This window comes from Chelonia mydas, chromosome 1, assembly GCF_015237465.2.
Source record: "Chelonia mydas isolate rCheMyd1 chromosome 1, rCheMyd1.pri.v2, whole genome shotgun sequence".
NCBI classification, from domain to species: domain Eukaryota; kingdom Metazoa; phylum Chordata; order Testudines; family Cheloniidae; genus Chelonia; species Chelonia mydas.
Genome location: NC_057849.1, coordinates 127,358,075 through 127,373,936, shown reverse-complemented (window position 1 = coordinate 127,373,936; position 15,862 = coordinate 127,358,075). Strand labels below are relative to the sequence as shown.

Here is a 15,862-nt window from a genome sequence, read left to right as displayed (position 1 = left end):
TGCTACTGATTGGTGCAATCTCAGTATAGAACTCATAGCCAATTTGGTGGGCTTCTGCCCTGGTTCCTAACGGTCTGCCCTAAGGCTGGTTCCTGAGCCACTCCAGGCAGCTTGGCAGTACTTTAATAGGGCCAGCTTCACAAAGCTGGAAGCCATTGATCCAAACTGGCTGGAAGAACGAATTTAATCAGAGAAATGTGACTGATAATTGGGAATCATTTAAGAACACTTTACTAGATGCCTAAAAAGCCACAATACCACAGCTGAGGAAGAAGGCTATCCTGGTTAAAAAAGTGACCTGGGTTAGAGAGGAAGTAAAGGCAGCTGTTGTCATGGTCCAAGGGAGCAGCCACTTTCCAACCCTCCATCTGGAAGCCTGTTGATGCTTGCTCATCTGGGACCCATGAAATCCAGCTCCAGTTTGAGGTTCTTCCCCTGCAGTTCTGTTGGTGGAGTCCCGGAAGAGCTGATTGGCCTGCTGACCCTACTTAAGCCAGCAGCAGGAACAGGAAGCTGTCTGAACAAGTGGCACTCTGACCCGCTGTGACTTCTGGAATCTGATTCATAGTTCTGACCTCTGGTTTGTCTCCTGACTCTGACTTCCTGACTCCTGTCTTGTGACTGTGGACTCTGACTGCTAGCTCAGGCTGCCCGTGACCTGGATGGATGTGACAGCTGTATATATAAACATTTTGATAATGGTATTGGTCCATTACTAGATTAAAATGGTAGAGTCAGCAATAAGAATGCAGAAAAGGCAGAAGTGTTCAATAAGTATTTGTAATCTGTATTGGGGAGAGGAGGGGAACAGATGATGTAGTCTCATTATTTGGTGATAACACTCTTTCCACTCCACTAATATCTCTGGAGGACATTAAACAGAAACAACTAGAATTTAGACATTTTTTAATCCGCAGGTCCAGTTAATTTAGGTCCAGCAGATTTAAAGCAGCTGGCTGAGGAGCTCCCTGGTTCACTGATGTTGTTTTTCAACAAATTTTGGAGCACAGAGAAAGCTCCAGAAGACTGGAAGAAAGCTAATTTTTGCTGACTTTTAACATTTTAAAAAGGGTAAATGGCATGATCTGAGTAATTATAGGCCTGTCACCCTGACATTGATCCTAGGCAAGTAATGGAGTGGCTGATATGGGACATGATTAATCAAAAATTAAGCTTGGGTAATGTAACTAATGCAAATCAACATGAGTTTATGGAAGATAGATCCTGTCAAACTAACTGGATATCTTTTTTTAAATGAGATTAGAAGTTTGGTTGATAAAGGTAATAGTGTTGACATACTTAGATTTCTCTAAGGCATTTGACTTGGTATCACAAAACATTTTGATTAAAAAAACTAAAATGATATGAAATTAACATGGAATACAATAAATGGATTAAAAACTGGCTAACTGATAGGTCTCAAAATGTAACTGTATCCAGTGTGGTCCTGCAGGGATTGGTTCTTCACCCTAAATTATTTAACATTATTTTATCAATGATCTAGAAGAAAACATAAAATCATCGCTATAACGTTTGCAGATGGCCCAAAAAGTGGGGGAGTGGTAAATAACGAAGAGGACAGGCCCCTGATTCTGATCAATATGTATCACTTGGTAAACTGGGTGTAAGCAAACGCTATTCATTTTAGAATAGGTAAATGTAAACATATGGGAACAATAGGTCATATTTACAGATGAAAGACTATCTTGGGAAACAGCAACTCTGAAAAAGATTTGGGGTCATGGTGGATAGTCAACTAAAGATGAGCTCCTACGAATGCTGAAGCTAGAGAAATTCAGACTGGAATTAAGGTGTACATTTTTAACACTGAGAGTAATTAATCTTTGGAACAATTTACAAAGGGTTGTAGTGGATTCTCCATCACTGACAAATTATAAATCAAGATTGGATGTTTTTCTAAAAGATATGATGTAGGAATTATGTGGGGGCCTGTGTTATACAGGAGGTCAGACTAGATGATCACAATGGTCTTAGAATCTAGGATTCTGGAGAACAGAACAAGAAAAGCTGGAGAGACTCCTATTTAAGGGGAAAATTGATTGATTAACTCATTCCAAAAAAGAGAGCTGGGAAATCCTGCTTAAGGAAGGACTGAAAAGGAGTAAGTCAGATAAGGAACTGGGAATGGTCCCAGGAACAGAGACTGCTGACAGGTTCAGGAAAGAGTCTCCTCAAAAAAGGAGCTAGAAATGGGTATTGGGCTGCGCCTGAGATGTATGTCCCTGGATGGATCTGAATAAGTGCCTGCTTATGCTTTTGGCTGTTAAAAATGAGACTTAGAAAGTGGGTACTCTTTGATAAAAAGAACTGTCTGGACCCCATTAGAAACATACTGCTCAATTGACATTTCCCTGTTTACAGTTACAATCGGAGACGAATAGTTAGCCAGTTTTTAATCCATATAATGCTTTAGTATGAGCTCTGCCTAAAAGACATAATCTAGTTCTATAGAGTGTTCTGTAGGGAGAGTGCCTAGTGGTGTCACTTGTTCTCCAGACTCCCATTTCTTTTCGGTGCTTGACTTCTCAGTGTTTGTTTTGTCATTGTCTTTAAGGGAGGCTTGGATTACATCAATAAAGAAAAACTATAGCATTAGAACAGCTTTCAGGAGCAATGAATAGGGTGTGTGAAACATCGGCCTGGGCAATAAGATATATTGTATACTTGAGTCTGCATATTTTACTATGAAATCTCTTTACCAAACGTACAATAAATATTAATTTATTTGCATTGCATTTATGAATTTTAAAATCAACAAATACGTTTATATAATAATAAAGGTATTTATTATGTTAAAGTAACTTAAAAAAACAAACAACACTTTTTATTTCAAAAATGTCAAAACTGGACACTTTGAACACTTTGAAACCTTTTGCTCAGCTTCAGTTTTGACAAACTGACATTTTCTAATGAAAAATGTGTTCTTGGAAAATTCTTGACCAGCTCTATTTGTGTGACCAATCACAGTCCACAAATGTTAAATAGGGAAGAATCAACATTAAAAAGAACTGCAAATTCTGAAATTTATTCTCAAGCTATTTGGCAAATAGTTTAAAATAAAGCACCAATAAATTGGTAAAAATCTTATGGGGGCGGGAGAGTGATCTGGCAATAGGAGAGAGGCCATAAGGCACAACCAGCATACCTGTCACAGTGACAAAACCTCTTTCAGATCATGATTGTGGGAGTTGTAATGGAGCACATGACTGAAAGATCATATGATTGGGAATCATGTGACTGCTTGCGGTGACTATATAAGACAAAGCTCTTGGCTTAGTGAGAGAGAGAGAGAGACTAAGACTGGCACTGTCAAGATGTTGTGTAAGTCTTTCAGTGGAGGGCTTGGGAGAGCTGGGAAGTATTCAACCTGGGAGAGACTGTAAGAAAGGGCAAAGCATGAGACAAGTCATGTAGGAAATGGAGCAGCGGGGAAAATGAAGCAGAACAGAGCAGAGTGGAATAGGCAACCACTGCATGTTTAGGGTCCCTGGGTTGAAACATGAAGAGTTCCCTCACAGCCTCAAATAAAGGTAGTGGATATAATGTATGGATGGGGGCATTGGGTCATGGGAAAGGAACTAGTGAGTTTGAGAGGCTGGAGAGAACTGGCAAAGAACTCCTTAAAGGCCAGAGAAAACTGGAAGAACTGCTTCCTTAGTTGGATTCTGTCCCCAGGGAGGCTGTATTGGATAGAAGACTAAGACATCTTAATGCCCCAACCTCTTTGTCTGCGGACTGTGAACCTGATGGAAAACAGAGGTGCTAACCAGTAAAGCAAGGAATACTGGAGCACAGGAACAAGGTAAGCTGACCATAGCAGAGACTTACGTGATAACATTCATTGCAAATAAGTTAATTCTCTCTAATTAGGTGTAGTGAATGCACACTGGAATATGACTGCATATAGTAATTATGGCTAAAAGCAAAACTACAGCCTTCTAGTTAGCAGAAGAGTGCAAAAACAGTTGTTTAATCTTCCAATACCTTTAGTATGGCACTGGTTTTGAATGGTATTTTCCCATGTGTTTCTGAGAACCTGAACAGATGACATGAAAGTTCCTAAAAGGTCTATTATCACTATTCTTCCTTTTTGAAATCCAACCTTGTCTTTCTCTTTTGTGTCTGTAAGTTTTTATTAAAGGCATGTTCTTATAACTGGTTCCTTTTTCCCACTTATAACCACAGAGAGGACATTTTTCCCCCTTTGCTTTTAACTTTCTTCCAACCTATTAATGACAAAGCATCTCAATATTTTCTCACTAATAACTCTTCTTATTAGTGAGAAAATCACTAATATCATCAGATACTAAAATCTCTAAGAACACCAGAAATACTGACTCTTTAAAACCCCTGTTATTGGACTAAAAAGCTAAGTGAATGAGTGAAACAAATGTGGGATAATTCAACAAATAGTCATGGGTGAAGTGCCCATTCAGTTTTGAATGATATTTATATATGAGGATACTAATACCCGGATGATATTCATGCCAGAGTGAAAGAACAAATTCAATGAAACTAGAGAAGATAACTGAAAAGCAAACTGCAGCCAAACCAAACAAATATACTTTTCATTTTGCCTTTAAACTAACTGGAATTGGACCTCAGAGGAAAGCCAAAAGAAGCAAATGTTAAAGGTGGGTAATCTCAAATTAAAAATCACTGGAAAGATACTGAAGCCCAGATCCTCAGAGTTATTTAGGCACCTAATACCCTTTGATTTCAATCTGAGTTAGGTGCCTAAATACCTTTGAAGATCTTGGAACTGGACATTTTGAGCTAGGAACTCAAGAGCAAGAGTTTTCCAACTAACATTATTTCACTGCAGTAGTTGCAAGGAAAGCTTGAGTGTCAGATAACAAGGTCTCAAACTATTCAAGGCTTTAAAAGATATTACCAACACCTTTCTCCAGGAAATTAGTGCAAAAACACTTATACAGTCTCAGCAGCTTGCTATTTCCAAAAGCCAAGCAGCTATATTCTGCATCAGGTGTAGATTGTGCATGAATTTAAAGGATAGCTCTAACTAATGTGACTTGCAGTAGTCTAGCCAGGAATGACTGCAGCCTCTTGACCTGCTGCACAGTAGATAGTGGAGGGTATTATAGACTAACGCAGAGAATTGTGGCGCACTCATGTATCCAAAGTGCCTGTCTTGCTAGGGGTGCTACAGAAATAATAAAGAACAGAATCCCAAATCAACAAGCAATGGACGGTGACTCCAAATCAGACATATTCATTAGAAATAGCACTTTTAAAAATGTCTCTCATTGCTGGGCTGTGGTTGCTGGAAAAGCTGGGTGAAATGTTTGGGGTAAATAGTTCATTTGCCAAAAAACATAGTTTTAGGGAGTCTGAACCTACTTGCAAATTCAACACTAATTTGCCAAATTTCAGGGAGAAAAATCTTTTGGGTTAAATTCACAAGGGGGCTTAGGGTCCATTGACACAACTGTGGAGATGGAACAGGGATTAGAAACCACATAAGACGGCTAGCCATCAAGATGGCCAATTTCTGTCTCTGGCCCAATGACTATTTATGCAAAGTGGAACAGCTTTAAGAGGAGAGACTGAGAAAGACCCAACCTGGAATATCCTACAGTCTAACAGCTAGGGTATTCTCTTGTGATGTGGCAGACTCCAGTTCAACTCCTGGCTCTGAATCAAGCAGATTAGCGACTTGAATTCGGGGCATCCCAGATGAGTGCTATAACCATGCAACTATAGGGGGCCGGGGGGCATCACTACCTACTCCACTCCTGCATTTCTGTGAATGATATTTTAAAATTTCCTTTCATTTTATTAAAAAGACTGTTAAAATTGCCGGAAATAAAAACAGAAGTCTCACTTCAATTTAAAGAAACTGTTTTCATTTTTGTTTCATCAGCAAAACAAATTCATTTCTGGTCTACCCAAAATGAATTCCTTTTAGATTTTTATTTATTTATTTATTTATTTTAATTTGGCCAGTGATCCAAAAAGCTGATTTGCACAGGTCTTGTTGCTGGTCTGCTCAGAGAAGTCATGCTGCTGCTGCTACTTCAGGGCCCTCTCCTAGAACGTGCCTGCATGCGCTCATCTATCCTGAACTACTTCTTACAATGGGATCTAAATTCTGTATGTGGAGGAGGGAAAGAAAAAAAAAATCTGTGATCTAACTGATTAGGAAGGGATATATTTAGTCCTTGGTTTTCTAAATGTAATGAGACACACTCTACAGTCTGGATCCCCGAAGGAGCTCATTTGTATGAACTTGTAATTTGAAACAATTGATTTAAATTAACAGCAATAAAGGGCATGTAGAATCATAGAAATGTAGGGCAGAAAGGGAATTTGAGAAGTTAGCAAGTCCACTCCCCCCGTCTTGAGGCAGGACCAAGTATGCCTAGACTATCCCTGATAGGTGTTTGTCTAACCTGTTCTTAAAACATCCAGTGACAGGGATTCCACAACCACCTTTGGAAGCTTATTTCAGTGCTTAACTATCCTTATAGTTAGAAATATTTTCCTAATATCTAACCTAAATCTCCCTTGCTGCAGATCAAGCTGACTACTTCTTTTCCTACCTTCAGTCGACATGGAGCATAGCTGATCACCATCCTCTTTAAAACAGCCCATAATATATTTGAAGACTGTTATCAGGTCCTCCCCTCCTTAGTCTTCTTTTCTCAAGAATAAACATGCCAATTTTTTTAACCTTTACTCATAGATCAGGATTTCTAAAACTTTGATAACTTTTGTTGCTCACCTCTTGACCTTCTCTCCAATTTGTCCTCATCTTTCTCGTGGGGTGCCCAGAACCAGACACAGTACTTCAGCTCAGGCCTCACCAGTTCCAGGTAGAGTGGGACAATTACCTCCTATGTCTTACATATGACACCCTTAATGCACCCCCAGAATATTAGCTTTTTTTTTCAACTGTATCAGATTGTTCACTCCTATTCAATTTATGATCCACTATAACCCACAGTGTTTAAAAGGCAATGGCAGCTCTACATAAACTTCATAGACTTTGAGAAGGCTTTTGAGAGCATTCACAGGACCAGCCTATGTCGCATTCTGTGGGCATATGGAATCTTCCTCTGTATAATCAACATCATCAAAAGCTTTTATTTCAATTTTACATGCAGTGTTGATCATCATGAGTTCAGTTTTGAAGTCAAAACAGGAGTACGTCAGGGGTGAGTTATGTCTGCAATCCTCTTCAACATTGCCATTGATTGGGTATGGGTAATGCAGCGTACAACAGACATGCCAAGAGGCATTACATTGACATCCTTGTCCCCTGAAGACCTGGATTTCGCAGATGATCTCGCTCTCCTATCACATACCCAGCACCATACATAAGAAAAATCAACATGACTCAATGCATTCAGCCAACAAATTGGACTGAAAATCAACCACAATAAGACAGATATCATGACCTTTAATATTGCCTCACCATCACCAGTATGGATAGAGGATTATGTTTTCACCAATGTAGAAACATTCACATACTTGGGCAGTACTATCAGCCAGGAGGGTGGAACAAGCCAGGACATCCAGAACAAAATCAGTAAAACTAGGAACACCTTCAGGAGCTTAAATACAGTCTGCAAATCATCAAAATACAACACGAAAACCAAACTCAAGATTTATCAGAGCTGTGTACTTTCAACATTACTTTATAGTGCAGAATGCTGGGGAATGAAAAAGTATGACATGTCCAAACTGTCTTCATTACATACAACCTGCCTCAGAAAAATCCTCTGTATCTTTTGGCCCAGAACAATCTCAAACCAAGGCCTATTCACACAGTGCAGCAAAGAGGATATGAGCACTAGAATTGCCAGGAGGCATTGGAGATGAATTGGTCATGTGCTTTGGATGGACAACTGATTCCACCACCAGAGTAGCAGTAAGATGGACACCTGAAGGCAAATGAAACGAGGCCGCCCAAAACCAACATGGCGAAGAGCTGTGGAAGCCAAGCTGAAAAGCCTGGGGCACAGCTGGGGAACCATTGAAAGACTTGCCAGAAACAGACAGGAGCTTTGTCACAGCCCTAAACGCCAGAAGCATAATGGGAACATGATGATTGATGATGACAACCTACAGACTCTTTTCTGCCTATCAATTATTCCCCATTTTGTAGTTGTGCATGCAGTTTAGTTTTTCCCTTCTCTTAACTGAATGTCATCTTGTGGATTTCAGATCAATTCTCCAATTTGTCATGGTCATTTTGAATTCTAAACCTATCCTCCAGATGGCAACATTTTCCCAGCTTGGTTTCATCTACAAACTTTGTAAGCATACTTTCCATTCCATTATCCAAGTCATTAATGAAAATATTGCATGGTATTGGAACCAGGACAGATTCCTCTGGGACCCCACTAGATACATCCCCTCTCCCAGTTTGATCATGAACCATTGATAATTAGTCTTTGAGAACAGTCTTCCAACCAGTTTTGCACTCACCTTATGGTAATTGCATCTAGACCACATTTCCTTAGTTTAAGAACATAAGAACGGCCATACTGGGTCAGACCAAAGGTCCATCTATCCCAATATCCTGTCTTCCAACAGTGGCCAATGCCAGGTGCCCCAGAGGGAATGGACAGAGAATTATGAAAATGTCATGTTTATGACAATGTCATGTGTGACTATGTCAAAAGTCTTACTAAAATCAAGATATACCATGTCTACAGCTTCCCACCCCATCCCCCACTAATAAGCCAGTAACCCTGTCCAATAAGGAAATTAAGTTGGCTCGGGATGACTTGTTCTTGACAAATCCATGGTGGCTATTTCTTATGACCCTATTATCCTCTAGGTACTTACAAAGTGACTGTAATAATTTGTTCCAGTATATTTCCAGGTATCAAATTTAGGCTTACTCTTCTATAATTCCTCAGGTCCTCTTTCTCCCTGCCCTTTTTAAAGATAGTACCCATCTTTAGTATAGGTGTACGGGTATGCTTTTTTTTATCATCTTTCTGAGTGGGGTAGTGTCCTTGCTTGTGCAGTTTTAGAGCCTTCTCCTCAATCCCCTTTGGTGAAAAATTATTATATATATATATATATGCAACAAATCGCATAGCTAACACACTCATATCTTTAGATGCTTCTGCCTTCCAACATATATTACTTCTGTCTTATCTGAGTTGAGTCAGTCTGTTTGCTATTATGAAGTTCTCAAAGAGTGGTGTCAAACTAAGATTTAAATTAAGAATATCTCTGGAATAGTCACAAATGATTTTAAATTGTTTCCTTTATGGATTCCATTATGTGAACATGCTTGAAAACTGAATAAAATTTCATCCTATGTCTCAAATATAAAGACACAGATGAGAGGAAATTGAACATAGCACGTAAATCTATAGCTAACAACTCAATTTAATAATTGTAGGGCATAGAGAATGGGCTACTTTCCTTGTTCCTTGACCTGTGTGAGAATATGACTTGTCCAGTTTCCATCTAAGAGAATCTTAATATGATTAGTAAAGTGTCTGTCTGTCTCTCTCTAATCTATCTTCTCTCATCTCAATGCTGTGTGACTCTTGAGATTAGCAGTTATTTTGTATGGAATTTGATTTCTTCTTGTGGCTTTTCCATCTTATATAAACTGTATAGAGCTAAACATAAAAATGCTGATAACAAAGAAAATGTGCTGAGCTTCCCCACACTTCCTTTTTGGCTAGTTCATAGGAACTTGACTTGCCACAAACAATTTTACTACTTTTACCGCTCAGTGAATGTTACATTTCTTCCACTTCCCTCTATCAGTCTCTTGGCAGGCAATTTCTTTAGGACAGGGATGATACATCTTTTTGTCCCTGGCATGAGTCAGAGTAAGATACTACCTGGTGTGGGTACAGGTGGCAGAAAGTGGCAATAACAGGACACCTCTCTTTCTATGCTAGTACACCATTTTTGATCAGTAGAGATACTCAAGGTCATATCCTCTGCCTCAAAGGCAGAAGGGCTTTCCTGATGAGGGATCCTTCAGTCTGGAACACACTGTACATCCATAGTGCACCAGAGACTGGTTTGGAGACTTATGGGTTTTCCTTCTCCCCACCCGGTCAGGACAGTTGAGTGGATAGGCATGTGGGGTGAGAGAATCCGAGATTAGAAATAGAGGAGGGTTTTAACTTTTACTTTTGAAGATTAGTGTATAGATGAATCATGTTAATATTGTGTTTTTTAATGTACTAGGCACAGTCGGAATGGGGTGGTGTCATGCCATGCCAGCAGGAAGTCTAGGAATTACTAATCAGGGCATGTTGACACTTACAGTGCTTCAGCGGCATAGCGGCACCACTATAGTACTTAATGAAGATGCTACCTAAGCCAACAGGAGAGCTTTTTCTGTCTACATAGGTACTCCACCTCCCGAGAGGCGGTAGCTGTGTTGATGGAAGAATCCCTCCTGTTGACATAGCGCTGTCTACGCCAGGGGTTAGGTTGGTATAACTATGTAGCTCAGGGGTGTGGTATGAAGGTTCACTAGTCACTTTTTAAACTGAAATTGCATTAATTCATAAAATCTAATAGGGGTGTATACAGATTCTCTGATGCAGACTATTGAAGAGCTACAAATGGATATGCTAAGCAAAAATGAGAAGGTATAATGATATTTAGGAACCATGATAACCAAGAATGGTGATCCCTCTGAGTATTGACCAGAAATATTGTGAACACCAACTCTGGACCCTCTACTATAACTGGCCTGTTGCAAGCCAGTGAATATCAGGGAAATCCTGCTCTCCTGTTAATGCGTATAAATTTTGTTTCCAGAATGGTCAGGAAGTTTAATAAAGGTGAATTGTTTATTCTAATAAGACAAAAATACACTTCACTTGTCTTTTGGTTGGAAATTTCATTAGGAAGAAACAGAGGAATACACTTAGAGAGCCAACTTGAATTATTCTTGATCATCAAAACAAGGTGAAACTTGCCAGAAAAGGGCGGAGCCGAAGCCCTCACTTGCTCATCATCCTCATCCTTATCAAACAATCAACCAACCCATGTTGTCAGAGTGCACTGGAGGAGATGAGATGATAGTTGTTTAGCTTCTGGCCAAACACTTGAATTTATGGTGCTTCAGATACATCTTAATGCCACAAAAATGGTAGGTTGCAGTTAGTCACTAGATTTGCACGATTTCAGGTTCTGTTGCAAACACCATTCTAAACGTAGTGAACTTTAGTTTGTTCTGTGTTTGTACAACACCTAGCAAAATGGGGTTCTGGTCCTTGAGTAGGACTCTTGCATGCTATGATAATACAATTTTAAGCCATATATCTAGGTTAACAATGTGGGAGGAGAGGCATGTTCAGTACAACTACTGGCTGTTAAAACCAAACTTAATTTTATAGATTATTTTAAGGCAAGGATTTTTCCATCAAGAGAACTCAATGGTCTTGAACTAATGGACATAGTCTTGAATCAATTGGGTAACTGAGGCGTATCTATTGAGAGTTTACAAGATAGGACTGTGATAACATTATGAATACAGAAGTGAAATTCTTGGGAGTACAAGAGGTGTTTCGTCTTATTGTTTCAAGCGAAGTGCACATATCCAATTTGGTCCTTAATGATGCTGTAATGTTATTACAAGAAGCTGTAACTCTTGCTGGTGAGTATAGCTTTTGCTATCCTGAAAGACCTTGTGACTTCGACAGTGAAACCACTGGCTTGGTAATACACATTGCCTATTTGTATGCCTAAACTAGGCACACAAATAGCCAATGCAACTATATGCTACTAAATGTATGCATTTAACTTTGAAAACCTGACCCTAGATAATCATGTCTACCTCATTATATCTCGTCTAGCACTGTATCTTGATCTTCCTTTATAGCTTTTTTTAAGTTAGCATCACCAAACTACCAGTTAATTTATACAGAATTTGATTTACTGTGAAGCATTATATTAATGTTTCTTATATTGTGCTTTGGCCTTGTGAAGAATGCTCTGCTAGTATCTATATATTTTTCTCTGGCTCTTACCACAATGCCAGCAGAATGGCTCACCTACATAAACGAATGGCTTCCTACCACTTATGTGAGATAAGAAAGTATTATCTATCTTAGAGATGGGGAATTGAGGCACAAAAAGTGATGGAGCAAGACTGAGCTTCTATGCTTGCTCCTGTTCAAAGAGCATAGTGATGACATAGCGAGGGACCCCAAGAAGGGATTGTGATGCAGAGTCTCGCTTGCTCCTGAAGGAGAAGTAATTTGCAACATCCCCTTACCTGGTGTAGTTTATTTCCATCCCAGTGCCTGTTTCTGACCTGATTAGGGAGCAGAGGAAGAGCCATGGCTCCCTTCCCTGCCTACTTACTCACAGGAGGGTAGAGTGGGAGTATTCCCTACACTATCATCCCTAGGCCCAGACAGAAGATGGCTACAGGGTACAGGTATTTTACTCTACACCGCTATGTTGACAATTGTTGTGTGAGTTAGCCTTAAGGAACCAAATCCTATAGGAATCATTGGTTAAGGTTCTGCAGTAGTACTCTATTTATGACTCTTCCACATTCTTTTCCTTTATATATAATCCTTTTTGATTGAACTGTGTGTCAAAGAAACTAAGTCAGGACACATTTAATTTTAGTTACTTTTATTGATTTCTTTAATTGACAATATACAAAGAGAATCTAACAAACAGACACAAATCAAATAGACAATAGAAATTAATGTAACATGCAGAAATCATTAGGCACGAGTATATGAAATTGTACAACTCCTTAATGGAGTCTGAAAGATTAATGCCCCTCCCCAAATACATCTAAAGTACAAAATAAGTTAAAATAAAAATTAATGGAAATCAAATCCAATCCAATCTACAGTAGCTATCATGAGAAACTATTTATGAAATGTATTTTTCTAGGAACTGTAAATTAATCTAATAAATAATCATTTAGATGAATAAAGGAAAGTTTATAATGACTTGTGGTATAACCAGTGTTTGGATTTATCACATAGACCCTTTATGTATGTTCTTGGAAATGTCCCTGAACCAATTTAAGCAGAGGGCATTCATGACCAGGTGGGTGACACAGGCCCCCAGAATACTCTAGAAAATACACACCAATAGGCAAGCAGAGTGTTTCAATAAGCAGAAGCAGGTAGGTAAGGGTCCAACCCAGGAGAGCATGCCATGACTATATTAAACTGTGTGTAAGGGGATATAGTTGTTGCCAAACCACCGCTTATCAACGAAGGTGGCACCAGCAGCAATCTGCAACCAAATCTCTGGACCCAGTGTAGCTGCTCAAAATCTTCCAAATTCCCCTCTCCCAAAAACACCCCTCAAATTTCAAAATGCTTGCACAACTCTTTTCAAGATTTTGGCCAGCTTTAGAGGTGAGAGGGTCGTTCCCCCCATTCCCCCCGGTCCCTCTGCCCCTTTCCCCCCAAAAAATCTGGACATTTCAGAACAATTTTGGTAATTAGAACTGGTAGAAAATGCTGCAGTGTTGGATACATTCGCATAAGACAGCTGATAGCAAAGAAAGGCCATGTAGACAAAAAAGAAAACTGTCAGAAGAGAAACGTGTCAAAGAAATATAGTAGAAGGAGATCAGAGGAGACCGCTGCATCACCATGAAGTTGTCCTATTAATAGTATGATGCAGGATTTTCAGGTTCAAAGTCTATCACCACTCTGGCACACATCAAGCTGACATTTGGCATGGAATTCCTGTTTTCTGAGTCTCTACTGCACCATCCGAATGTTGGTACAGATAGCTGGAACTATCTATACTTGGTATTACATGATCCAAAGTTGTCCTCCATAAACAGCTCTTGGTGAGCCACAACGCATCCATTAAGACATCTTCTGCTGTCTTGTCCCACACCTGTTCTCTCTACATCAGTTGCCAAATATGTATGCCGACTCTCTAGGAGCCTGGCTAACAACATGGAGATAGGGATGTGCATAGAAAGGAATATATAAAGGAGCGTGGGGTACTTTACTTGTAACATTCACTGGAGTACATCATAATGAGCACTTTCCTGGGGGACAGTGGGATGCAGCCCATATTTATTACATGATATCACTTCCACATATAGCACAAAGATGTGATAAGCTTATTTATTCACCTTTGACTGCTCCCTGTCTATTGTTCTCTCAAGACTTAATGTTCTAAGCCACTGAGCACCATCAACTAGTCATTTTTTAAAATCAAATCACCACAGAAATGTTTCTTCCTCCCAAAAGGAGAATTAGTGCACTTTATCCGCTGTCCCCACCCCAATTCACATGCCCAATGCCCAGTAAGAGTAATTTCTGAGCCAATAATATGTTGTCTACACACAAAAATCATGTAGCTTCAAAGTCTAATGTTCTATAGTCCCTACAAAGCCTAAATCATAAACATATGAGAAAGATCCCCTGGATTGATCATGTCATCAACAATTAGATGTCTCAGCCCATACCTGCACAGTCTAAATTATATTCTAAACTAAATGTTGTGGAGCATCATGCTTGCTCTAACATCTCTAGAGGAGTTTGTGCATAATTCTTAGCACCCTTCTAATGTTTAGGAGTGAAGTATCACCAAATGTTCTCAAAAAATTTAAAATACTAGTTTTGGGCACAGGACAACTTAACCAGAAGGACCCAGAAACATCAGGAATAGGGTCTGAGAGTTATTAGATATTCTCAGTAGCTCTTTCTGAGGCTGTGTAGGAAATTTTCATTGACATCCCCCCCGTCACGCTCTGAGAGCTGAGCCAATCAGAGCACAAAGGGGGAAAAGGTTACAGATATAGGCGTTAAAGACAGCCCTATTGACTCAGTGGCTGATTGATGCAAGCCAATAGATGTGTGTCCCTGGAGAGGGCTGGGTCACAATCCCTGTACCTCTTTAGATACAGGTTAGTGCTATTCTAGCTTTATTTGCTAGGGAAGCCCTCCATTAGGACCAGGGCCAAGATAAAGAAGGAAATGTTTTTTTCATATGTGCGAAAGTCTAGAAAATGTTATGTTGAAACCTTATATTTGAATGTTTGTAACAGAAACAATAAGGAGAGAAGTCTGCATAAGGAACACCAGTAGATTTACTGTTTAATAGCTTTTGTTTAGAAGTTGTTCTCAGGATAAAATATTAAGAATTTTTGGATTTGCATTTACAATGTGTTTTGTGTGCATTAAATCTTAGTAAAACAAAGAAAGTGGGTGGTGCTCTCTCTTTGAAATTGGATGGGAACTATTAACATCCGTTTACCAGGGATTTACATGCAATCAGTAGTTCTAGAACACTTTTAATAGTGGGGAGCTGAAAGGCAGCCCCCTTACCTCGGTCCGTCCCGTCCCCCACCCGAGCTGGGGCTGGGAGCACGGCAGAGGTGAAAGGAAGCCGGTACGCCCCGGTACGGTGTACTGGTAAGAGCCGGTGTGCCGTACCAGGACCAGCTTTCCGAGAGGGCAATTTAAAGACCTGGGGTAGTGGCGGCGGGTCTGCGGGGGGATTTAAAGGACCCCGGAGCTCCAGCCGCTGCTATGCCCCCCGCCCCCCAGGGCCCTTTAAATCCCCGCCTGAGCCCTGCTGCGCGAGCCCTGGGGTAGCAGCAGCAGGGCTCAGGCGGGGATTTAAAGGGCCCTGGGAGGGTAGTGGCGGCTGGAGCTCTGGGGCCCTTTAAATCCCCACCAGAGCCCTGCTGCCGCTACCCCAGGGCTCGGGCAGCAGGGCTCAGGTGGGGATTTAAAGAGGCCTGGAGCTCCAGCCCCCGCTACCCTCCCGGGGCCCTTTAAATCCCCGCCTGAGTCCTGCTGCCGAAGCCCTGGGGTAGCAGTGGTGGGGCTCCGGAGGGGATTTAAAGGGCAGGGGCGGTAGCGGCGGCTCGAGCCCC

At 40.4% G+C, this 15,862-nt stretch overlaps 1 long non-coding RNA gene across 1 annotated transcript; it reads right to left on the bottom strand.

The window, feature by feature from the left end:
* Positions 1-6,527: 6,527 nt before the first annotated feature.
* LOC122462120 lies at positions 6,528-15,487 on the bottom strand. Its single transcript, XR_006284477.1, has 3 exons — positions 15,352-15,487; positions 12,345-12,347; positions 6,528-6,538 (listed from the first exon to the last, which is right to left on the bottom strand). It is a non-coding gene; the product is annotated as an uncharacterized LOC122462120 (long non-coding RNA).
* Between the last annotated feature and the right edge of the window lie 375 nt (positions 15,488-15,862).